Source organism: Diceros bicornis, chromosome 1, assembly GCF_020826845.1.
Source record: "Diceros bicornis minor isolate mBicDic1 chromosome 1, mDicBic1.mat.cur, whole genome shotgun sequence".
In the NCBI taxonomy this organism is placed as follows: Eukaryota; Metazoa; Chordata; class Mammalia; order Perissodactyla; family Rhinocerotidae; genus Diceros; species Diceros bicornis.
Genome location: NC_080740.1, coordinates 91549670 through 91575809, shown reverse-complemented (window position 1 = coordinate 91575809; position 26140 = coordinate 91549670). Strand labels below are relative to the sequence as shown.

At 37.0% G+C, this 26140-nt stretch overlaps 2 pseudogenes; one reads left to right on the top strand and one right to left on the bottom strand.

The window, feature by feature from the left end:
- Positions 1-216: 216 nt before the first annotated feature.
- On the bottom strand, positions 217-1238 carry LOC131412477 (mitochondrial calcium uniporter regulator 1-like; annotated as a pseudogene).
- The window catches only part of LOC131412380 (vomeronasal type-2 receptor 26-like), a 29855-nt pseudogene continuing 4951 nt past the window's right edge, over positions 1237-26140 (top strand).

Genomic DNA, 26140 nt, shown 5'->3' with positions numbered 1-26140 from the left:
AATGTAAAGAACAGAGGCCTTAGGTTAGAGCTCTATAAAACCATACATTTATGGAAAAACTGGAGCATATTTCCCTGTATAGGGGACTCAGGAGTGACCAGAGGAGTCATAAGAAAAGCGCATGGGAGTTGTGGCGCATCAGTCAAGGATGGAATGAGTTTTTGGTTTGCTTTTGATTTTTTATAGTTCAATAGTTTTTAGTAACTTTTTTTCTCTTTAAATAGAGACTTCATTATATCCCCACAGGTGATAAAGTCCCAGAGGTAGTGTTAGGCAGGTAAATACAGATCCTGCTAAATATTTAATATTATCAACTTTGCACAGCGCAGCATGGTTTTGAGGCCAGCAATCTTAGTGTCTGGGTGCTGGCCTGATCTTGCTGGGCATGCAATGCCACTATGTCTGTCCTCATTTCCAGCAGTTTCCTTGCATTCAATGAATACAATTATTTTACTCTTTTCTAGATTAAAGTCTAATTTGGTATCTGTTCCAGCTTAGATCACTTCATCCTTTAACTGATGTAGTTCAAGTTTTATGTTCTCATTTTCTGCTCTGAAGGCAGAAAATTCACTCTTCTCCAAAATACTCATATCCTTTTTCACCGTAGCAATCTGAGACACTGTTTGCTGAAGAGGGATCTCCTGCTGCGTCTTGGTGACATATCTTTGTAGAAGATATCCATGTTGGCCTCCGTGATCTTGACCAAGGCGCAGACAGTGATTTCTGCTTGTTGAATAGTAAGCCCATTTTCTTTGAGTAAACACACTAAGGCATGGGAGTCAAAGTAGAAGTTGCTATTCTCAGACGAGGTGAAATCTCTCCTTTTGCGCTCCAGCTGCAGACACTCTGGGAAGCGAGGACGGCGGCCTGGCAGTGGCACAGGCGGAGGACGCCGGCGGCACTGGCAGTACCTGGGGCGAGGCGGGGCTGGTACCTGCACACGCCGCTTGGGAGGAGCGCTGGGCGAGGGGAGTGGAGGGCCCGGGGCGCCAGTGCTCCCAGTCTTCAAGCGGCCCGGGCGGCGCGGGGGTGGAGGCGGGCAGCGTAGGGACCACCGAGCAGGAGCGGAGCAGCAGGGAGGCATGTGACGCGCCCCAGACCGCCGGCGAGCGCGGCCAGGCAGCGCCCGGGCTCCCGCAGCGGCCGGTGGGCGGGAGGAGCAGAAGCTGCCGGCGGCCCGGCGGGCGCTTCGGCCTGTCAGCTGGCACGGAGCTGCAGCCCATCCCCAAGGCGGCCATGCGGCTCACGCGCGTCGCAGGTCGCGAGTGGCCTCAGCCGGAGTCCGAGTCCGAACCCGAGCGGGAGGGAGCCGGGCAGCAGTGCCGGCCGCCGTTTCCTGCCGTGCGGGCCGGGCTCCGGGCTGATTTTGAGTAACTTCAGCGAGTGGTGTAGCCATCAGCATAAATCAGTTCTAGATTTCATACTTCAATAAGATCCCTCATGCCCATTTATAGTTAATCCACGTTTTTACTCCACGTATCAAGCAACCACCAGTCTACTTTGTCTCTATTAATTTGCCTTTTCTGGGCATTTCTTATAAAAGGAATCATACAATATGTGGCCTTTCATGACTAGCTCGTTTCACTTAGCCCAATGTCTGTGAGATTTATCCACGAGGTGGCGTGTGTCAGCAGCTTGTTCATTTTTCTATGAATAGTATTCCATTTATGGATATTCCACATTCTGTTTATTCATTCGCCAGGTGATGGGCATTTAGATTGTTTCCAGTTTGAGAGTGTTATGAGAAATGCTTTGTGTGAATGTTTTCTCTTCTCTTTGATAGAAACCTGGGGTGAATCCTGGGTTTCATGGTAGTTTTAGGTTTAACTTTTTGAGAAACTACCGAACTGTTTTCTAAAGTGGCTGCACCATTTTACCTTCCCATCTGCAATGTATGAGGATCCTCGTTTCTCAGTATACTCGCCAACATTTGTTATCATCTATCTTATTTATTACAGCCATTCCAGGGTGTGAAATATTATCTCATTGTGGTTTTAATTTGTATTTATTTATTGACAAATGATGTTGAGTATCTTTTCGTGTGCTGATTAATCATTCTTATATCTTTGGTGAAATTTCTGTTCATATCTTTTGTCTAATTTCTGAAGGGATTGTCTTCTTATTATTGAGTTGTAAGAGACACAAGTCTTTTATTGGATAAATGTTTTTTCAAATACTTTCTTCTAGTCTGTTGCTTCTATTTTCATTTCTTAATGGTGTCTTTTGAAGTGCAAAAGGTTTGAATTTTGATGAGGTCCAATTCACCTTTTCTTTTTCTTTTATGGACCATGCTTCTGGTGTTGTATCTATGAAATCTTTGCCTAAACTAACATCTTGAAGACTTTGTCCTATGTTTTCTTCTAAAAGTGCCATTATTTTAGCTCTTAGATGGTAAGTGTATGATCCATTTTGAGTTAATTGTTGGTGTGAGGTGAGGGTCTAAGTTCGCATTTTTGCATGTGGATATCCAGTTGTCCCAGCACTGTTTGTTGAACAGACTATCCTTTCCCCAATGAACTGCCTTGCAACCCTTGTCAAAATTCAATTGACTATAAATATAAGGATTTATTTCTGGACTCTCATTCCTATTCCATTAATCTGAAGATCTATCCTCATGTCAGTACCACACTGTACTTGATAACTGTAGCTTTATCGTATGTTTAAAATTGGGAAGCAAATGTCCTACAACTTCTTTTTCAGAATTGTTTTGGCTATTCTAGGTTTTGCATTTCCATATATATTTTAGGATATGCTTGTCAATTTCTGCCAAAAAATATCCTGCTGCAATTTTGATGGAGATTGCATTGAATCTATAGATCAATTTGGAGAGAACTGCCCTCTTAACAACATTGACAGGGATTGTTAAGGATTTAGTGTTCCCATCTTTGAACATGGAATGTTCCTCCATTTATTTAGATCTTCTCTTATTTCTCTCATCAAAGTGTTGTAATTTTCAGTGTACAAGTCTTGCAGTTTGTTAAGTTTACTCCTCACTATTTTTTTCTTTAATGCTATTGTGTATGGAGTTGTAGCTCACTTTCACTTTTTAAAATTATTATTTTTTATTGAGGTATAATTGACATATAACATTATGTTAGTTTTAGGTGTAGAACATAATGATTCAATATTTGTATACAATGTAAAGTGATCACCATAGTAAGTCTAGTTAACTCAGTAAGTCTATGTTACATAGTTACAAAAAGTTTTTGCCATACATAGTTACAAAAATTTGTTTCTTTTGACAATTTCATTTTCAGATTGTTCTTTCCTTTTATATAGAAATACAGTTGATTTTTGTATATTACTCTTGCATCCTGCAACCTTGCTAAACTGATTAGTTTTAATAGTTTTTTAGTGAATTTTGTTTATATTTATCTGTAGAAGATGATATCATCTGCAAATGGAGCTAGTGTCAGTTCCTCCTTTTCAATCTGGATGTCTTTGACTTCTTTTTCTTGACTGGTTGCACTGGTTAAAACTTCCAGTACAATGTTGATAAAAAGAGGCAGAGCGGAATCCTTGCCTTGTTCCTGATCTTAGAGGGAAAACGTTCAGCCTTTCACTATTAAGTGTGATGTTTGCTGTAGGTTTTCAGCAGTGGCCCGTGATGAGGTTGAGGATATTCCCTTCTATCCCAAGTTCGTTAAAAGTTTTTGCCTTGAATAAGTGTTGGATTTTTTTAAAAGTATATTTTCCATTTTACTTCTTCCCCTGAGGATAGTTTTTCTGGATAATGTTGGATCTTGTCAAATGCTTTTTCTCCATTTACTGAGATGATCATTTGGTTTTTATCCTTTGTTGTATTAATATGGTATATCACATAAATTGATTTTTGGATGTTAACCTTGTATTCCTAAGATAAGTCCCACTTGGTCATGGTGTATAATATTTTTATATGTTGTTGGATTCTGTTTGCTAATATTTTATTGAGGATTTTTGCATCTATACTCATGAACAATAGTGGTCTGTAGTTTTTTTTTTCTTTCTTGTAATGCTTTTTTGTGGCCCTGGCATCAGGGTGATACCAGCCTAATCAATGAGTGGGGAAGTACTTTATCCTCCTCTATATTTTGGAAGAATTTTTGCAGTAATGGTATTATTTCATATTTAAATGCTTGATAAAATTCACTAGTGAAGCCATTTGGGCCTAGGAGTTTCTTTTTTGTGTGTGGGGGGGAAATTAATTATTAATTCAATTTTTTTTACTTGTTATAGGTTTATTCACATTTTCTGTTTCTTCTTGAGTCAGTGTTTGTAATTTGTGACTTTCTAGGAATATCTTCATTTCATCTGCATTGTCAAATTTGTTGGTATAGTTTTTAATAATATTCCCTCATAACTCAATTTCTGAGAGGTCAGTAGTAATGTCCTCTCTTTCATTCCTAATTTTCACTATTTTTTTTTTTGGTGAGGAAGATTGACTCTGAGCTAACATCTGTTGCCGATCCTCTTCTTTTTGCTGAGGAAGATTAGCCCTGAGCAAACATCTGTGCCCATCCTCCTCTACTCTGCATGGGGACACTGCCATACATGGCTTGACGAGCAGTGCGCAGGTCCGTGCCCAGGATTCGAACCTGCAAAACCCAGGCTGCTGAAGCAGAGCCTGTGAACTCAACCACTACACCACTGGGCTGGCCCTGAACCATCTGTGTCTTTTTTATTGGTTGGTCTAAGAGTTTGTCAATTTTGTTGATTTATTCAAGAACCAGCTTTTGGTTTTATTGATTTTCTCCATTGTTTTTCTGTTTTCTATGTCATTCATTTCCACTCTATTATTTTCTCTCTCTTTGACTTCAGTTTGGTTTTCTCTTTGTATATTTTTAAGGTGAAAGATTAAATTATTTATTTTGACATGTTTCTCTTTTTACTAATGTAGGCATTTAAAGCTATAAATTTCCCTCGAAGTACCACTTTAGTGCATCTCATAAATTTTCCTATGTTGTTTTTTTATTTTTATTCTGATCAAACTATTTTCTAACTTCCCTTGTTATTTCCTTTTTGATCCTTGGATTATTTATAAATGTATTGTTTAATTTCCAAATATTTATAGATATTTACAATTGCAATGAGTTTTAAGGAAGAGTACATGGTTACCACTCAGGTGTCCAGTAGAAGTAAAGCAAGATATAGATAGGAAAGTACCCATAGGTTTCAGCAATATAGAGGGAATTGGTGACCTCCAAAAGAATATGTAGTTTTTATAACTGTACTTATAGAACATAATAAAATGCGAGGTGTAGAGCATAATAAAATCCCCAAATACTCCAGGAATTATATTGCAAGTAGAAAAGAAATAATCCCAGAAAAATGGCCTGGCACAAAGAAAGGTATAGTGAATAAATAAGTTCATAAACATGTAGGTATATCCAAATGAATAAATGTCTTATAGAAAGTGACATAGCATCTATTTAGTGTAGTTAAAAAATAAATATTTGAAATATTGAACCACAGTAGTATGTAGAGATGAAGATTTGAGCTAAAGTCCTATAGTTGAGTTGTTGTTTAATTTTGCTTTGTTAATTACCTGCACATGGTAAACTTTCAAGGGTAACCACTAATAGAGCATATAAATTACAAATCAGCAGAGGAAAAAAAATTGGAATAAGAAAGAAATAATTAACTCAAGTACTCTAAAGAAGGCAAGAAAAGAAAAAAAGGAAATATGCAAAAGATGTTGCAAATAGAAATCAAAAGGTGATAGAAACAAGTCCAAATATATGCATAATCATAGTTGTTAATTCACTAAACATAAAAAGTAAAAGACAGATATTGTCAATATTGTCAGGTCGAATAATAATAACAATGATAATGATAGCAATAGTGGTAATAATAATCATTAATCCAGTGATATCCATTTAAAAAAAGACTCACCTAAAACATAAGGGCATAGAAAGTTTGAAAGTAAAGTATATATAAAGATCAGGCAAATACTAACTAAAAAAGCTGATATACCATACTGATATCAGACAAAACAGACTTTAAGACTTAAAAAAAATTAGTTATTAAGAGTATTACAATATAATAAAAATGTACAATCCATGAGAAAGATATAAAAATTCTATAATGTATGCATTTAATAAAATTAATATTTTATATTTATTCAAACTTTATATATATTAAATCACACCAAATACATTTTATAAATCTGGCTTCTTTTGGTCAATATTAAGTTTTTGAGATTGTTGTTCATCTTGTTCATCAATTTTTGTAGCTGCATATTATTTTTTTTTTACTTTTTATTTTTATTCTTTTGCTGAGGAAGATTCACCCTCAGCTAACATCCATTACCAGTTTTCGTCTTTTTGTATATGAGCTGCTGCCACAGCATGGCCACTGACAGACGAGTGGTATAGGTCCGTGCCCGGGGAACCAAACCTGGGCAGCTGAAGCAGAGCATGCTGAACTTAAACACTAGGCCGCCAGGGCTGGCCCTACATATTATTTTATGATATGTAAAACTCCAATTATATTAACCATCCTACTGTTGATGGACTTTACAAAGCAAAAGTTGATAAAACTTTAGAGAGAAAGTGACAAAATCATCTGTCATACTGCGATCTTTGTACAGTGCTCTCAATTTTTGATTGGTCAAACAGACAAATATTATGAGCAAAGATACAGAACATTTAAACAACACAATTAATAAATATCAAATGAACATACATGGATTCTGCAATCAACAATTAGAGAATATACAATCAACAGTCTTTATAAGGCCATTTGGAACATTTATAAAAACTAGCCAAAAAGCAAGTCTCAACAAACTTCAAAGAATAAGTCTTATACAGACCAGGTTCTCTGATGACATCATACTTAAGATAGAAATTAATAAAATTATTAATTAATTATTAAATTATAAAAATTATTTTGATTTACTTTGGGGAACTTGGACATGCAAATTATCTTCCCTGGGTTTAAGTTTATCTAGCCAGAAAAGTGGGAGCAGAGGTGCTTACTTATCCATGGGAATGTTATTTGCAACGCTTACATAATGATTTGCTGATGTAAATGGCCACAAAAGTGCATTACATTGGTTGTAGTAAGTTTGCAAAGTACCTAGCCTCTCTGATATAAATGAGCTTTGAAAAGGGCAGGCTATGAATATTGTAAAAAAAAAAAAAATCTAAGATAAAATTGGGACTCAAACATTTTCAGGGTGATAAAGAAAATTTTGTCACCTGAGAACATTTATGAAACACTTTGCTTACTCCCTGAGGGAAGCAATAAATATATACTCTATTGTAAAGTGTAACTCAATGGGAGGCACGTTTGTGTCATGGGGAAAGTTAGCTTTAATTTAGAGCCACCCGAGACAAAGATGGAAGCCACTGAAAGGATTAGAAGCAAGAGAGAGGACACAGCACCAAGGCCTGTTGGTCATAAACATAAACCACAAGGGTAGCTCCAGTTTAAAGGTTTAAAAATGAAAACCACAGTGAGATGCCACTTCATACCGACTCAGATGGGTATAATTAAAAAGACTGATGATGATAAGTATTGGTAAGGATGTGGAGGAACTGGAACTCATGCATTTCTGGTGGGACTGTGAAGTGGTGCAGTTGCTTTGGAAAACAATCTGGCAGTTCCTCAAAAAAATTAATAACAAAATTAGGTTAAAACAAATAAGCAAACAAATATATATCTATAAGAAAAATACAGTTATATGTACAAGATATCCATGGAAATAAAAAACACATAGAAATAAACGATATTGAAGATTTTTAAACAATTGAAGAGTTGTGGAATATTAATGTCATGTCCAAACTAAGAATTTAAGAAAATAAAACAAAATAATTCAAAATAAAACAGAAGTAATGATATAATAATGATAAAAGAGAACAGAGTCATAATGAAGAGGATCAACAAAGCCAAAAGTTTTTTCCTTGCTTGGTAAAGTGGAACTCACCCTCACAAAAAGGTAATTTACTAGAATGACTCAAAAAAGGAGAAAGACTGAACTAATAAAGGAATTGAAGTAGCAGTTAAAATCTTCCCACAAAAGTAGCTTTAAAAGTGAGTTCTACAAAAATTCAGAGTAGATCATTTCAATGTTATAAAACTCTCCTTGAGAAAAGAAAGAGGGAATGGTCCCAACACTTTGTATGAAGCCAGTATAACCTTGCTACCAAAGCCAACAAGGACAGTAAGAATTTATCATTAGGCCCATTTCACTAAAATCATACATGCAAATTTCCAAAACAAAATAGCATACAGTTGAATACAATCATGCACAAAATTATTGCACATGACCAAGGTAAGGTATTGTACTAATGTAATGATAGTAAATATGATTAACTGCATGAACAGATTTAAGGACAAAAAAAAAATATATGATAGTTTCCAAGTTTGGAGAATAAGAATTTGTGAAAATTAATTTTAGAAAAACCTCAACTAAACTTAGAGTCGAGAAGGGGAAGACCTGTAGGGGGAGCTCTCACCAATATCACTTATAGTCGTTTGCATGTCCTTGCCACCATCTGCATGCTCCACAGGAAGAAGTGTACCTTGCACTCCCAAACAGGAAGAAGTCTACTTTACTATCTGGGAGGAAGATTTTCCTTCCCAGTAACAGCCCAGCAAATGAGAAGCGCAGCAGCTCAACCGATGAGAAGCTGTTGCCACTCTGAACTCTTACTTTCTCCCAACTAGTTTTGTTTAGAGCAGCCCCTCCCAACCTCCCCCTTTTCTCTATAAAAGCAAACTCCGCTCCTTTGTTCTCTGGATTTGCCTGTGGTCTGCCGTAGCCTGCATTTCCTGGATTGCAATTCCTCTGGCTATTCCGGAATGAACTCATTTTGCTGCTAAGATAACTTGCTGTTTTATTTTTTAAAGTTGACACATTGTTAATTAAATGCCCATTTATGATAAAATCTCTTTTAGAATCTAGGAAGAGAAGGAAATATTTTTAACCAAACAGCATCTAAAATGCCCTCAAAATTTTCTCAATGGAGTAAAGTTTTGAAAGCTTTCACTATGAAATGTATAAAAGAACCAAGTTTTCCATTATCACCACTATAATTCAAGTCCTAGCTAGGGCAATAAGACCTGAACATAGGAAGTAAAAGCATAAGGATTGGAAAGGAGGAAGTAAAACTCTCATTATTTGTAAAGGACATACTTGTCTACATCAAAGCTTTTCAAAATGTACAAATTATTAGAAATAATAAAGGCAGCTGAATGTAACAATATAAAAAACAATTGCATTTATTTTTAACAGCTTTTTACTTGTGAACTATAATAGACATAAGAAAATGTATTGAACGTAAGTTACAGCAAAACGAATTAGTATAAGGTGAATATCCAACAACTACAACCTAGGTTCAGTAATAGAGCATTGTCAGCCCACCCAAAGACCTCTACATACGTCTTTTTAGTCATAACTCCCTTCATCTATCAAAAATTAACCACTGTCCTGATTTTATGATAATCACTTCCTTATTTTGATTTTGATTTTTACCACCTAAATATGTAGTTTCCATTTACTTGAACTTATATGTATCTATATAAAAAGTTTTGCACAAAATTAATGCACAATGATCAAGGTAAGCTTAACTTTTTGACTGTATAGAACATAGAACTAATTCTAAAATCAAAACTACATAAGATTTTTTCAGATGTGTCTCACTTCCATCCTTCTTCCCTCCACTCTGATCTCTTTCTCACTTTATGGTAGCCATTTTTATTAGCTTATTATTCTGGTAGTTTCTTTCTACATAAATAAGCAAATATGCATATATATTATTATCCTACTCACCACTTTTAACACAAAAAGTGATATATACACTGTTCTGCATCTTTCTTATTTCAGTTAAAAAATCAATTCATATGAATTTACAGAGACTTTCTTAATTCCTTCTTCAGGTGCATAATGCATATTCCATTGTGTGGTTGTAGTATCACACATTTAACAAGGTTGAGTTTGTTTCCAGTATTTTGCTTTTACAAATAATACTATGATGAATAACCTTGTGCATATGCCATCTCTTATTTTTGCCATGATATCTTTGGGGTAGAACCTTAGAAGTAGAAAAACTGGGTCAAATTATAAATTTATAAGTAATTTAGTGAGAGAGAGCCAAATTCTCCTCCATAGGGACTTTATGATTTTGCATTCTCACTAGCAATATATGAGTGTACTTGTTTCTCTACAGCCTGGTCAATGGGATATGATGTCATATCTTTGTTTTTCCAGTGTGATGAGTGAGAAATACTTTCCTACTGTAGTTTTAATTTTCATTTCTCAAATCATGAGTAAGTTTGAGCATTTTTTCATATGTTCATGGGCCGTTTGTACTTTTTCTATTAAATATGTATTTTACCCACTTTTTTCTAATATATCATTGAGAGTTTTCCTCTCAGTTTTCAGGAGTTCTTTATATATTATGGACATTAGCACTTTGTGTTATAGAGTGAAAATATTTTTCCCAGTTTCTTATTTGCATTTAGACTCTGCTCATGTTTCTGTATGAATGTAAAATTTGTTGTGATATTTTAAGTTTTACATGTATGGATTTATTAATATTCTAAAAGAGTTTCTGGATTTTGAGTAAGGATTGCCATGTTTTCCACTGGTACTTGTGTTTTTTGTTTATACTTAGATTTATTTGTTTACTTTATTGTTTCCAGCTTTATTGAGGTATGATTGACAAATAAAAATTGTATATATTCAGGTGTACAATGTGATGTTTTGATATAGTATACATTGTGAAATTGTTATAACAATCAAGCTGATTAACATATCTGTCACCTCACATAGTTATCTTTGTGTGTGTGTGTGTGTGTATGGTGAGAACACTTGAGATCTACTCTCTTAACAAATTTCAAGTATACATACATTGTTATTAACTATAGTCACCATGCCGTACATTAAGGTCTCTAGAATTGATTCATCTTATAACTGAAAGTTTGTACACTTTGATCAACATCTCCCCATTTTCCCCATTCCCTAACCCCTGGAAACCATCATTCTATACTCAGTTACTATGAGTTTGACTTTATTAGATTCCAAATATAAGTGAGATCATGTAGAATTTGTCTTTCTGTGTCTCGCTTATTTCATTTAACTTAGCACAATGTCCTCCAGGTTTATCTATGTTGTCGCAAATGGCAAGATTTCCTTCATTTTTAAGGCTGAATAATATTGAACATGAGAGTGCAGCTATCTCTTTGAGATAGTAATTTTTTTTCCTTTGGATATATACTCAGAAGTGGGATTGCTGGATCATATGGTAGTTCTATTTGTAATTTTTTGAGGAACTTCCATACTGTTTTCCCTAATGGCTGTACCAATTTACATTCCCACCAAGTGTATAAGGGTTCCCTTCTCTCCACATCCTTGCCAACTCTTATCTTTTGACATTTTGATAATAGCCACCCTAACAAGTATGAGGTGATATTGCATTGGGCTTTTGATTTGCATTTCCTTGATGATTAGTGATGTTGAGCACTTTTTCATATATCTATTGAAGTTTTGTATGTCTTCTTTGGAAATATATCTATTCAGGTCCTTTGCTCATTTTTAAATTGGCTTATTTGGTTTTTTGCTACTGAGTTGTATGAGTTCCTTATATATTTTGGATATTAATCCCTTATCAAATAAATGCTTTGCAAATAGTTTTTCCCATTCCATAGGTTGTCTTTTCATTTTTTTAATGATTTGTTTTGCTGTCCAGAAACATTTTAGTTTGATGTAGTTCCATGTGTTTATTTTTGCTTTTGTTGCCTGTGCTTTTGGTGTCAAATACAAAAAATCATTGCTAAGACCAATGTCAAAGAGCTTTTCCCCTACATTTTCTTTAGGAGTTTAATGGTTTCAGGTCTTAAGTCTTTAATCCATTTTGAGTTCATTTTTGTATATGGCGTTAAGACAAAGATACAACTTCATATTCTTATTTGTGATATCCAGTTTTCCCAACACCATTTATTGAAGAGACTGTCCTTTTCCCATTGAGTATTCTTGATGCCTTTGTCAAAAATTAGTTGACCATGTAAGTATGGGTTTATTTCTGGGCTCTCAATTCTGTTCCGTTGGTCCATCTGTCTATTTTTATGCTAGTATCCTACTGTTTGATTACTATAGCTTTTTAGTATAATTTGAAATCAGTTAGTATGATGCCTCCAGCTATGTTCTTCTTGCTCAAAATTGATTTAGCTATTCAGGGTCTTTTGTGGTTCCATATAAATTTTAAGATTTTTTTCTATTTCTCTGAAAAATGCCATTGGAATTTGGATATGGATGGCATTGCCCTGTAGATCACTTTGGGTAGTATGGATATTTCAACAATATTAATTCTTCCAATTCATGAACATGGGGTATCTTTTCATTTGTGTCTTCTTCAATTTCTTTCATCAATATTATTTAGTTTTCAGTGTATAGATCTTTCCACTCCTTGGCAAAATTTATTCCCAGGTATTTAATCATTTTTCATGCTACTATAAGTGGGATTGTTTTCTTTTTCAGCTATTTCATTGTTAGTGTATAGCAATGCAATGGATTTTTGTATGTTTATTTTGTATCCTGCAACTTTACTGTATTTGTTTACTAGTTCTAACAGTTTTTTGGTGGAGTCTTTAGGGTTTTCTGTGTATAAAATCATGACATCTGCAAGCAAGGACAATTTTATTTCTTCATTTCTGATTTTATTACCTTTTATTCCTTTTTCTTGCCTAATTATTCTGGTTAGGATTTCCAGTACTATGTTGAATAGGAGTGGTAAGAGAGGGCACTCTTGTCTTGTTTCTGATTTTAGAAGAAAAGTTTTCAGCCTTTCACTGTTGAGTATGATGTTAGCTGTGGGTTTGTCCTGTATAGCCTTTATTATGTTGAAGTATGTTCCTTCTGTACCCAATTTGTTGAGAGCTTGTATCATGAAAGGATGTTAAATTTTGTCAAATGCTTTTTGCATCTGTTGATATGGTCATATAATTTCTATGTTTCGTTCTATTAATGTGGTGTTATCTCATTTATTGATTTGCATATGTTGAATTATCCTTGCATCCCAGGGATGAATTCCACTTGATCATGGTGTATGATCTTTTTAATGAACTGTTGAATTCAGTTTGCTAGTATTTTACTGAAAATTTTTGCATATATATTCATCAGGGATATTGGCCTGTAGTTTTCTTTTCTTGTAGTGTCCTTATCTGGCTTTGGAATCAGGGTGATGCTGGCCTCATAAATATGTTTTGGAGTGTTCTTTCTTCTTCAGTTTTTTGGAAGTGTTTTAGAAGGATTGGCACCAATTCTTCTTTAAATGTCTGATATAATTCACCAGTGAAACCATCTGGTCTTGGGCTTTGTCGGGAGGTTTTTATTACGGATTCCGCTTCCTTTCTCATAATTTGCCCTTCAGATTTTCTGTTTCTTCATGATTCAATCTTGGTAGGTTGTATGTTTCTAGGAATTTATTAATTTCTTCTAGGGTATCAAATTTGTTGGCATATAATTGTTTATGGTAGCCTCTTTTGATCCTTTGTATTTCTGTGGTCTCAGTTGTAAGGTCTCCTCTATCATTTATAATTATTATCAATAATAATTTCTTTTGTTTAGTGTAGCTAAAGGTTTGTCAATTTTGTTTATCTTTTCAAAATACCGATGCTTAGTTTCATTAATTCTTTTGTTGTCTTTCTAGTCACTTTTTATTCCTCCTCTAACCTTACTTTTTCCTTTCTTTTGCTAACTTTGGGCTTAGATTGTTCTTCTTTCCCGAGTTCTTTGAAGAGTAAAGATAGGTTATTTATTTGAGATCTTTCTTTCTTTCTTTCTTTCTTTATTTTTTCCCCCAAAGCCCCAGTAGATAGTTGTATGTCATAGTTGCACAGCCTTCTAGTTGCTGTATGTGGGACGCGGCCTCAGCATGGCCAGACAAGCGGTGCGTACGTGCACGCCCGGGATCCGAACCTGGGCCGCCAGCAGCAGAGCGTGCGCACTTAACCGCTACACCACGGGAAATGTAGGTGTTTAGTGTTATAAACATCCCTCTTAGAACGGCTTTTGTTGCATCCTATAAGTTTTAGTTTGTTTTGTTTTTGTTTTCATATGTTTCAAGATACTTTTTTATTTCTCTTTTGATATCTTCTTTGACCAATTTGTTGTTCAGGAGTGTGTGGTTTAATTTCCACGTTTGTGAATTATTCATTTTTCCTCCTGTTATTGATTACTAGTTCCATACCATTGTAGTTAGAAAGGATAGTAGATGTGATTTCCATCTTCCTGAATTTGTTAAGGATTACTTTGTGGCCCAACATATGATCTATCCTAGATAATATTCCATGTGAGCTTCAGAAGAATGTCTACTCTGGTGCTGTTGGATGGAATGTTCTGTATATGTCTGTGAGGTCCATTTGGTCTATAGTGTTATTCACATCCATTGTTTCCTTATTAATTTTCTGCCTGGATGATACCCAGTGTTGAAAGTGGTATATTGAGGTCTTCTACTATTATTGTATTAAGGTCTATTTCTCCTTTCAGATCTGTTAATATTTGCTTTAAATATTTAGGTGCTACAATGTTGGGTGCATATATATTTACAATTGTTATATCCTCCTGATGATTTGACCTCTTTATTACTATATAGTGACCTTCTTTGCCTCTTGTGACTGATTTTGACTGAAAGTCTATTTTATCTGATACAAGTATAGCCACTCTGCTCTCTTTTGGTTTCCATTTGCATGGAATGTCTTTTTCCACTTTTTCACTTTCAACCTATGTGTGTCGTTAAAGCTAAAGTGTAGGCAGCATATTGTTGAATCTTGTTTTTTAAATTCATTCAGCCACTTTGTGTTTTGATTGGAGAATTTAGTCCATTTATGTTTAAAGTAATTATTGATAGTTAAGGCCTTATGATTGCCATTTAGTTAATTGTTTTCTGACTGGTTTTTTTTTTTTTTTTTTTTAGTTCCTGTGTTGTTTTCTTCCTCTCTTACTGTCTTCCTTTGTGATTTGTTTTTTTGTAACAGTACGTTTTTATTCCCTTTTTTTTTAATCTTTTGTGTATCTACTATAGGTTTTTGCTTTGTGGTTACCATGAGGCTTACATAAAGCATCTTATAGATGTAACAGTCTATTTTAAGCTAACAACAACTTACCTTATGAAAACTCTACATTTTCTTTCACTTCTACTTCTACATTTTATGCTATTGCTGTCACACTTTACATCTTTTTATATTGTGCATCCATTAACAAATTATTGTAGCTATAGTTATTTTTAGTATGGTTTTTTAACTTTTATATTAGAGATAAAATGATTTATACACCACCATTACAGTATTACAGTATTCTGAATTTGATTGTTTATTGACCTTTACCAGTGAGTTTATACTTTTGCATGTTTTCATGTTGTTACTTAGTGTCCTTTTATTTCATCTTGAAGAGCGCCTTTTAGCATTTCTTGTAAGGCAGGTCTAGTGGTGATGAACTTCCTTAGTTTTTGTTTGTTGGGGCTAGTTTTTATCTCTCCTTCATTTCTGAAGGACGGTTTTGCAGAATATAATATTTTTGTTTGGCAGGGTTTTTTTTCCATCACTTTGAATATATCATCCTTCTCCCTCCTGGGCTGCATTGATTCTGTTGAGAAATCCACTGATAGCCTTATGGGAGCTCCCTTGTATGTGATGAGTCATTTATTTCTTGCTGCTTTCAAAATTCTTTCTTTGCGACTTTTGACATTTTGATTATAATGTGTCTTAGAGTAATCTTCTTTGAGTTTCTCTTGCTTGAGTTTCTTTGAACTTCCTATACCTGGATGTCCATCTCTTTCCCACCATTTGGGAAGTTTTCAGGTATTATTTCATTAAATAAGCTTTCTGTCTCTTCCTTTCTCTCTTCTCCTTTCAGGACTCCCATGATGCAAATGTTCATTTACTTGATGGTGTCCCATAATTCATGTAGGCTTTCTTCACTCTTTTTGTTCTTTTTTCTTTTTGTTTCTCTGACTGGCTAATTTCAAATGACCTGTCTTTGAGTTCACTGATTCTTCCTTCTGCATGATCAAACTGTTGTTGAATCTCTTTACTGAATTTTTCAGTTGTATCATTTTATTCTTCAGCTCCTGAATTTCTTCTTAGTTCTTTTTTATGGTTCCTATTTCTTTATTAAACTTAATTTGTTTATGCATTGTTTTCCTGATTTTGTTTTGTTGTCTGTTTCTCTTGCATCTCATCAAGTTTTGTTAAGATGATTATTTTGAATTCTTTGTCAGGTAAATTGTATATCTCCATTTATTTGGGGTTGGTTACTGGAGATTCATTTGTTTCCTTTGGTGGTGTCATATTTGCCTGATTTTTCATGATCTATGTAGCCTTATGTTGGTGTCTGTGCATTTGAAGGAGAAAACACCTCTTTCAGTCTTTACAGACTGGTTTCAGCAGGTAAAAATCTCCTGTCTGTTCCCTGGGCTGAGCGGGTTACCTCCTGAATCACAGTTGTGCTGGGTTGGAGTCAGTTTTGAGGTCTACAGTGGGGTCCATGGTTTGTGGGCTTGTTTCCAGGGGCTTGGGTGGGTATGGATCCTCTCTGGTCCCTAGTAGATGGGACTGCTTTCAGTAGTTTATGTTCTATATGTTGGTGCTAGGATAAGGGTCCACTTCAGGGTCCCCATTTGGATCCTCAGACAGCCCTGGGAGGGCTGCTGCCTCGTCACCTGGTAGGTCCATGGACAGGCAGAACTGGCCCTGGACCATGGCTGAGAGAGGCTGTAACCAAGCCCCAGGGATGTTTCAGATTCCACAGCCAAGACTGAAGTCTGTAGACCTAGCTCTGGAGGCATGTATGGGCATGTTCCTGCCAGGTTCCTGGGTGGGTTAGACTGGTCCCTGACTGTGGCTGGGTGGGCTGGAGCCAAGTATAGGGTCCTTTCTGTATTTCCTGAGGTGCAGATGTGTCTTCCACCTAGTCCCTGGACCAGCAGTACTGCTTGTGGACTGTGGCTGGGAGGGGCTGGAACTGAGTTAGGGCCCTTCAGAATCTTCAGGAGAGCAGACAGAAGTGTCTCCTACTGGGTCCCTGGGCTAGCAGGTACGCTGGCAGACTGCAGCTATGATGAAATTGGAGGCAAATATAGGCCCCTTCAGGATCTTTGTGTGGGGGCAGCCTAGGGTGTCTCCTGCTGGGTCTCTGTGCCAGCAGAGTTCATGGACTGCAGTTGGGAGGGGCTGGAGCCAAGTATAGGGCCTTTTCAGGATCTCTGGGGGTGCAGATGGGAGTATCTCCTTCTGGGTCTTTGGATCCTCAGGACCATGGTCAGACTGACTGTGAGGAAGTTGGAGCCATGTATAAGGTCCTTTCAGGATCTCCAGAGGTGCAGACAGGAGTTCCTCCTGATTAGTCCCTGTGCCAGCAGGCCTGCTCACAGACTGGGGCTGGGAGTGGGCCAATGCCTAGGGTAGGGCCCTTTCAGGACCTGGGGGGGCACAGTTGAGACTGTCTCCTGCAGGGTCCCTGTGCCAGCAAGACTGTTCGTGGAATGTGACTGGGACAGGAGCCCAATTACAGGGCTGTTTCAGAATCTACTGTCCAACTGAGTTTGGCAGGCCTACCTCAAGAGGCTCCTGGATCACAGCTGAGAGGGGCTGGAGCACAATCACAGGCCACTTCAGGGTCCATAGCCAGGACCAAGTTCTGTATGCCTCTTACCTGGGTAGGTGTGACTACTCCCCAGTCCCTTGGCATATGGTGCTGGTGGCAGTACCAAGCCAAACAGGGCTGTAGCTCAGTCCTCAGAAGTATGGAGCTGAATCTGGATCTGTAGTGGGGACACAGGATATGTGAGTGTCTCCTGCTGGGTCCCTGTGCCAGGAAGACTATTTGCAGACTGCAGCTGGGATAGGCTGGAGCCTAGTTACAGGGCCCATTAAGAATCTACAGTCTGCCCAAGTTTCATGGGCTTACCTCCAGTGGCTTCCCAACCACAGCGAAAGAAGCTGTAGTCAGTTCACTGGCCACTTTAGGGTCCACAGCCAGAACTGAGGTCTATATGTCTATTGCCTGACACATGGGTGGGTCATGACTTCTCCTGGGTCCTTTGACTTATGGTACTGGTGACAGACTCAAAGCCAAATGGGGCTGTAGCCGAGTTCTCAGGAGTATGGAGCTGTATCCATTTCTGTAGCTGTGACCACTGTTGGTGAGTCAGATGCCTGGTTGTGAGCCTGCCTTCTCAAAATGGCTCTCCTCAGTATTTTTTTGCTGAGGAAGATTCACTCTGAGCTAATATCTGTTGCCAATCTTCCTCTTTTTTTCGATTTTATATGTCAGCCACTGCCACAGCATGGCCACTGACAGATGAGTGGTGTAGATTGGTGCCCAGGAAGTGAACCTGGGCTGCCAAAATGGAGCATGCTGAACTTAACCACTAGGTCACCAGGGCTGGCCCCTCTCCTCAGTCTTGAACTGCACCAGAGTTTCACAGTCTCCTACTTGGATCCCAAAGCTCCCACACAGGCACTGCTGTCCACGGATGGATACCAAATTATTGTTGTTAAGGGAGGATATGAACAAGGATTGTATTATTTGGTCATGTTACTGATGTCACTCTCCTGCTGGGAGGTTTTTGATTACTGATTCAATCACCTTACTAGATATAGGTCTGTTCAGATTTTCTGTTTTTCCCTAGTTCAGTTTGGATAGGTTGTATGTTTCTAGAAATTTATCCATTTCATCTAGGTTACTCAGTTTATTCTCATACATGGTATTCTTTTATAATCCTTTTTATTTCTGTAAAATCTATTGTACTGTCCCTCTTTAATTTTTGGTTTTAGTTATTTGTGTGTTCTCTCCTTTTTCTTAGTCAATCTAGGTAAAAACTTGTCAATTTTGTTGATCTTTTCAAAGAACCAACTCTTTTGTTTTTCCAATTTCTATTTTGTTTATCTCTGCTTTAATCTTTATTATTTTTTTTCTTCTACTGGCTGTAGCTTTATTTTTTTCTTTCTTTTTTTCTAGTTCCTTAGGTATCAAGTTAGGTTGTTGATTTGAAAGCTTTCTTCTTTTTTAATGTAAGTGTTTACAGCTATAAATTTCCCTTTTAGTACTGCTTCCACTGCATTCTATAAATTTTGGTATGCTATGTTTTCATTTTTATTTTTCTCAAAATATTGTCTAATTTCCTTTGTGATTTCTTCTTTGACTTATTGTTTGTTTAAGAGTGTGTTGTTTAATTTCCACATATTTGTGGATTTTCCAGCTTTCCTTCTGCTATTGATTTCTAGTTTCATTCCATTGTGATTGGAAATGATACTTTGTATGATTTCAATCTTTTAAAGTTTATTAAGTCTTGTTTGGTGGCCTAACAAGCGGTCTATCCTGTCAAATGCTCCATGTTCACTTAAGAAGAATGTGTATTCTGCTGTCATTAGGTGGAGTGTTCTGTGTATGTCTGTTAGGTCCAATTGGTTTATAGTGTTGTCCAAAGTCTTCTATTTTCTTATTGATCTGCGGTCTGGTTAAAAATGAGGTATTGAAGTCTCCTAGTATCTATTTCTCTCTTCAGTTCTATCAATGTTTGCTTCATGTATTTGGAGGTCTCATGTTTGGTGCATATATATTTATAATTGTTATATCTTTTGGGAGAATGACTCTTATCATTATGTAATGTCCTTTGTCTCTTGTAAAATAGTTTTTGACTTAAAATGTATTTAATCTGATATTAGTTTATTCATATCCACTCTCTTTTGGTTACTATTTGCATGGATTATCTTTTTCCATCCTTTCACTTTCAGCCTTTGTATGTACTTGTATCTAAAGCTACTCTCTTGTAGATAGCATATAATTGGATCCATTCAACCAATCTATGTCTCTTGATTGGAGAGTTTAATCCATTTACATTTAAAGTAATTACTTATAGAGGAGCACTTACTCTTGCCATTTTAATTGTTTTCTGTAGGTCTTATACCTTTTTTGTCTCTTTTTCTCCCTTACTGCCTGTCTTTGTGTTTAGTTGATTTTTTTTATAGTGACATGCTTTGATTCTCTTCACATTTTCTTTTGTGTATATTCTATAGATATTCTTCTTGTGGTTACTATGGGGATTATATAAAACATCTTAAAATTTTAACAGTCTATTTTAAACTGATAACTTAACTTCAGTCAAATTCAAAAACTACCTCTTTACTGCTCCACCCTTATTTTATGTTATTGATGGCATAAATTACATCTTCATATATTGCATACCCATAAAATAGCTTTATAGATATGTTTAATGTTTTTGTCTTTTAAATCCTATAAACTAATTAAAAGTGAAGTTATAAAACAAAATTATAATAATATAGGTTTTTTATTTATCCATATATTTACCTTTACTGGAGAAATTTATATTTCTGTATGGCTTCAAGTTACTGTCTAGTATACTTTTGTTTCAACTTGAAGGACTCCCTTTAACATTTCTTGTAGGGCAGCTCTAGTGGTAATGAACTCCCTCACTTTTTATCTGGGAAAATTATAATTTCTCCTCATTTTTGAAGGTAAGTTTTGCCAGATGTATTATTCTTGGTTGATAGTTTTCCCCTGGCACTTTAAATATATCATCCCTCTGCCTTCTGGCCTGTAAGGTTTCTGCTGATATATCCACCAGTTATCTTATAGAGGCCCCCTTGTACATAACCAGTCAATTTTCTCTGCTGCTTTCAAGATTCTCTCTTTTTCTTTGATTTTTGACAGTTTGATTGTAATGTATCTATTACTTGGAGTGTGTTGAGTTTCTTGTATTTGAATATTCATTTATTCTCTCAAATTTTGAAAGTTTCTGACCATTATTTATTCAAATAAGCTCTCTGTTCCTTTCTCTCTTCTCCTTCTGGGACTCCTATGTGTGTATATTGGTCCACTTGGTGATGTCCCATAAGTCCTTTAGGCTCTGTTCACTTTATTTCATTCTTTTTGCTCTTCCAACTTGATAATTTCAAATTAATTGTTTTCAGGTTGACAGAGTCTTTCTTCTTTCTGATCAAGTCTTCTGTTGAACTTCTCTATGAATTTTACATTTATTTCAGTTATTGTATTTTTTAGCTCCAGAATTTCTGTTTGGTTCTTTTTTATAGTTTCTACCTCTTCGTTGGTATTCTTATTTTGCTCAAGCATTGTTTTCCTGATTTCATTTAGTTGTCTGCCCATGTCTGTCGGTGTTCTCATTGAGCATATTTAAGACACGCTCTTAAACTCTTAATTTAAGAGTTGTCTTAAGTTCTTTGTCAAGTAAGTCAGAAGCCTGCATTTCTTTAGGGTTTATTTCTGAAGATTTAATTATTCTTTTGACTAGGCCATGTGTCTCTGTCTCTTTGTATGCCTTGTGATCTTTTGCTGAGATTTAAGAATTTGAAAAAACAGCCACCTCTTCCAGTCTTTATGGACTTGCTTTGTGCAGGGGAAGATCTTCAGCAATTAGTACATCTTAAAGGCCCAGGTTTTCCAAAACCTTTTCTGAGGATTTGTCTTCCCTGGGCCAGTGCATATGTTATTCCAGTTCCCCATAATATGGCTGCTTTTAAATGTCTTAATTTCTCTAAGAGTCTCATCCCTGCTTCTTCTTAGAAGCCTTGGATTTCTATTGCATTCCTCCACCTGTAATCTCTTACCCCCAGGTGCCCAGGGATCTGCCCAGAGAACCCAATGCAGTTCTAACATGCTATGTGCCTACGACTGCTTTCAGCAGCCTCTAACCTGGTATCCAAACTATTCTATGATTCCCATCAGTGCGCCAAGTCAGGCAAATTAGAAACCAGTCCCTCAAGTACCCAGGCAAACCAGAACACTGCAATCAAGTTCTAGTCTTTTTCTTCCATTCTGAGAAAGGAATCAGGAATTGGGTAGCCTCCTCCAAACCACACCACACTATTCTGGAGTGGAGGTTAGTAAGAGATGAGCAAAATGCTACAAAATTTTCTACCAATTTGAGTAATGCTTTTTCTTGATTAGGCATTCACTTGGTAGCTGCAGCTTCTTAACTGGTTTCTAGAGTTCTCAGAAATCTATTTTGGTATATTTTTGTTTACTTGGTGTGTCCGTGGAGTAACAAGGGCCTGGAGCTTCCTAGTCTGAGGAAGTCTTTTTCTAATTGGCAAATGCTGTCAAGGATGTGGAGCAATAGGTAGGCTCACACATTTCTGATGGGAATGCAAAATGGTACAGCTACTTTGGAAGACAGTTTAGCAGTTTCCTACAAAAGTAAACCTACTTTTATCATACAATCCAGCAATCATGCTCAAAAGTGTCGAAAACTTATCTCCACAAAAACCTGCACATGGATGTTTATAGCATCTTTATTAATAATTGCCAAAACTTGGAAGCAACCTAGATGTCCTTCAGTAGGTGATTGGATAAATAAACTGTGGTACATCCAGATAATGGAATATTATTAAACAATAAAAAGAAATGAGCTATCAAGACATGAATAAAGATGGAGCAACCTTAAATGAGTATTACTAAGTGAAAGAACCCAATCTGAATAAGGCTACATACTGTGTGATTCCAACTACGTGACATTCTTGAAAAGGCAAAGCTATGGAGACAGTAAAAAGATCAGTGGTTGGGGGGAGGGGCAGATGAATAGGTAGAGCATGGAGGATTTTTAAGACAGTGAAACTATTCCGTATGATACTATAATAATGGATACATGTCGTTATACATTTGTTAAAACCCAGAGAATGTCCAACACCGAGAGTGACCACTAATGTAAATTATGGACTTTGGGTGATAATGACATGTCAATGTAGGTTCATTCATTATAACAAATGTTCCACCCTGGTAATGGGATGTTGATGGTGGGGGAGGCTAGGCATGTGTAGGGTCAGGGGGTATATGAGAACTCTTTGTACTCTCTACTTAATTTTGCTGTGAACCTAAAACTGCTCTGAAAAAAAAAACAAGGAACAGTTCCTTGAAAGTTCAGAGTGGATTGGTGACTCTCTCCTTTCCCTGCAGGTGGCTTCACAAACAGTACCAGCAGGCTCTGGTTCTAGAATTTGCTGTGGAGGAGATCAACAGGGACCCTGATCTTTTGCCCAACACTTCTCTGGGATTCCATATCTACAATGCCCATCACAGTGATGTTAGGACCTCAGAGAGCTCCCTGAGGTGGCTTTCTGGAGGGGATCCAACCATCCCCAATTACAGCTTCCAAAGGCAGGCCAAGTCAGCACTTAGTATTAGAGGGAACACATCACCCCTGTCTCTTCAGATGGAGGCACTATTTGTGCTCTATAAGTTGCCACAGGCGATGGCAGTTCAGAGCCTCCAACATGTGAGAGAAACAAATTGAATTGATACATTTCCCATTAAATAGCACAGTTAAGACATGACCACAAATCGTAGGTCTCTCTCTTTGAGGAAGAGTTTGAGGAAGTTAGATGTAAAAGTAAAAATACAAGGAGGAAACCAAGATACATTAAGTCAACCTGGCCCATTTTCACATGAACTGTAGCAAACACTAGTAACATCAGGGCATTCTGTCTGTCAGCACTTGAGTTCCATGAGGAAAGGTAAGGACCAGGGCTTGAGGGTGACCTGAATCCCCTCCTCTGTTGGCTAATTAATTTTGAATTTCACAATATTTATTATTTATTTATGAGAAAGACCAATGTGGGATGCTTTTACCTCATTACAATCAAATTCTTTTTATTTTAAATCCAAAATAGAGTGTGTTTCCTTCCATTCAGGTTACCTATGGCCCATTTTATTCCATTCTGAGTGACGAAGTTCAGTATCCATCCCTTTATCAGATGGCCCCCAAGGACTCTTCCTTGCCCTGGGGAATGGTGCAACTGATGCTGCATTTTGGATGGATCTGGGTAGGACTTGCTGCCTCCAATGATATGAGAAGTGAAAAGTTTCTGTCAGATCTGAGAGCAGAAATGGTCAAGAATGGAATCTGTGTAGCTTTTTCAGAGAAGATCCCTGTCCATGAGAGACAACATGAGGAGGCCTTTGGTAATCCCATGATTAAGCTCATAGAATCATGAGCTACAGTGATTGTCATTCATGGAGATACAGATTCCCTGATGATCATGAGATATTCATAGCCTGTTACCTTGATACCTACAAAGGTGTGGATCATCTCCCCTCATTGGGATATTATTGTGAGACCCACATTTCATCATGGTTATACCTTTCATGCATCTCTGATATTCTCTCATCTTACCTGATGAGATATTCCCAGATTTGGGACATTCCTCAAGAGAGTCAATCCTTCTAAATATCCAGAAAACATTTTTCTTTAGAGTTTTTGGTACTTGGCTTTTGAGTGCTCAGAGGTGGCTACACCACTGGAGCAAGAGGAATGCTCCCCAAATGCTTCTTTGGACATGCTTCCCCTGCAGTATTTTGAAGTGACCATGTCTGCTTGTGGTTACATTGTTTAAAATGCTGTGTATGCTGTGGCCTGCGCTCTGCATGACATGTTCCTAATCAGATCAGAAGTAGACTCAATAGGAGTTGAAGGCAACCAAATGCCTCATCATTTGAAGGTAAGATTTCCTTAGAAATGGGGTCCCTAGTCATTAGACCTAGCTAAGAGCTGGGACCACCTGGGTTCTTTGTGATTTATTTTGAAAATGCCAGATTTCTCTTCTAAAAATAACCTGCTCAATCTTAGCCATGACTTTCTCACTTCTGCCCAGTGTCAACATCTCAGGAAAGATGTTGCTTTGCCTGATGATTAATAGAGCTTTCCTCCCCTCCCAGAGTACAAAATATCTATATGAGCAGCAAGATGTAATTTCAGTGTAAATTCAGCTTCAGCTAGTCATTTTGAAGCAATCATGAAAGTGGGACATGGCTATATTTTGCAGGGGTTCTATGGTTTTTGTCTCACACATTACTTAGAATGCAGTTCAGTGAGGCCCTAGTAATATCCATATGAAGCTGTAGATAGCAAAAAATAGCCCTATCTTGTTGGAGAGAAAGTACCTGATATCTCATACATCAGGACAAGCCTTCCAAAGACTTCCTTCATAGAGAAGATGACACATTTGCCTTAGCTCTGAAGTAATTCTGATCCCATATAAAACATCTAGTTGAACATTTCTAATGCATCTCCGGCAACTGGATGTTTTTTGTGGGTCAATAGGATAGTTTACTTCATTGGTTTTAATGCCTAATTCATTTCATACATGTGAGCACCTGCTTCATGCCCCTGTCCTCTGGAGATGTGACGTGAGCATACCCAGTGATGTGCACACCACACACACTAGAGCTTCATTCTTTTAGGGTTGGGGTACATTGTGGTTTATTGGACACCTATAATTGCATTTCCCCAATGGTTACGTTGACTGTGTTGGTACAGTTTGACTCCACTTGGTGTAGGGGAAGACAACTCACCAATCTGCATCAATAGAAGTCCCTCTAGTAGGAATTTCAAATTAGGATTGAAACTCCCATCAGTCAGGTCAATCTCTGTAATGGAGAAGGTGTAAATACAGGAGCTATGTGCATCCATAATCCAACAGGTAGTCTGAAAGACAGAAAGAGCCAAACTTGTAATAAGGAAATTTAAAGAATATTCAGAAAAAAAGTAGAGATAAGAGATTGGTAGAGAGAGTCTTGATGGCATTGTGATCCCTGCCTTTGGATCTATGGGACACTCCATCAGATTTATAATAGGGTCTCCTTTTTGTTTAAGCTAGCTAATGTGAATTTCTGTTACCTCAGCCAAAAGAATCAAAAGAAGTACAGAGGAAAGAGCACTGGATTAGGAAACACCATAAATCACTCATTCCACAAATATTCAGTGATGACCTCTCTCTGTCCTCTAGTGTTCTAAGCCCTGAGCATAGAGCAGATAATTCTATCAGTGGAAGGGGTGAGGACATGGAGGAGATGAACTGGTTTTGTCTTAGATATGCTACTAAAAATGTTTGATATTGGATGAGTCACTAAATATCTCTGAATCTCCATTTCCTCAAATTATGGTCTTGGCCTAGATGACCTCTAGGGCTACTTCCTTCTTTACAGTCTCATAACTCCATGGTTAAACTAGTTTAAAATTCGAGTTTGTCTCAAAATAACATTCTCTACTCCTGAGGTTGTCCCAATCCTGGAATCAGTGAATGAGGCCTACAAGATTCCAATAGTGAGTCACCTAAGGAACCTTCCTGGTGCAGAGACTTCTGAGTTTCTAAAACTGCTCCAAACCTCAGCTCACAGGGACCCACA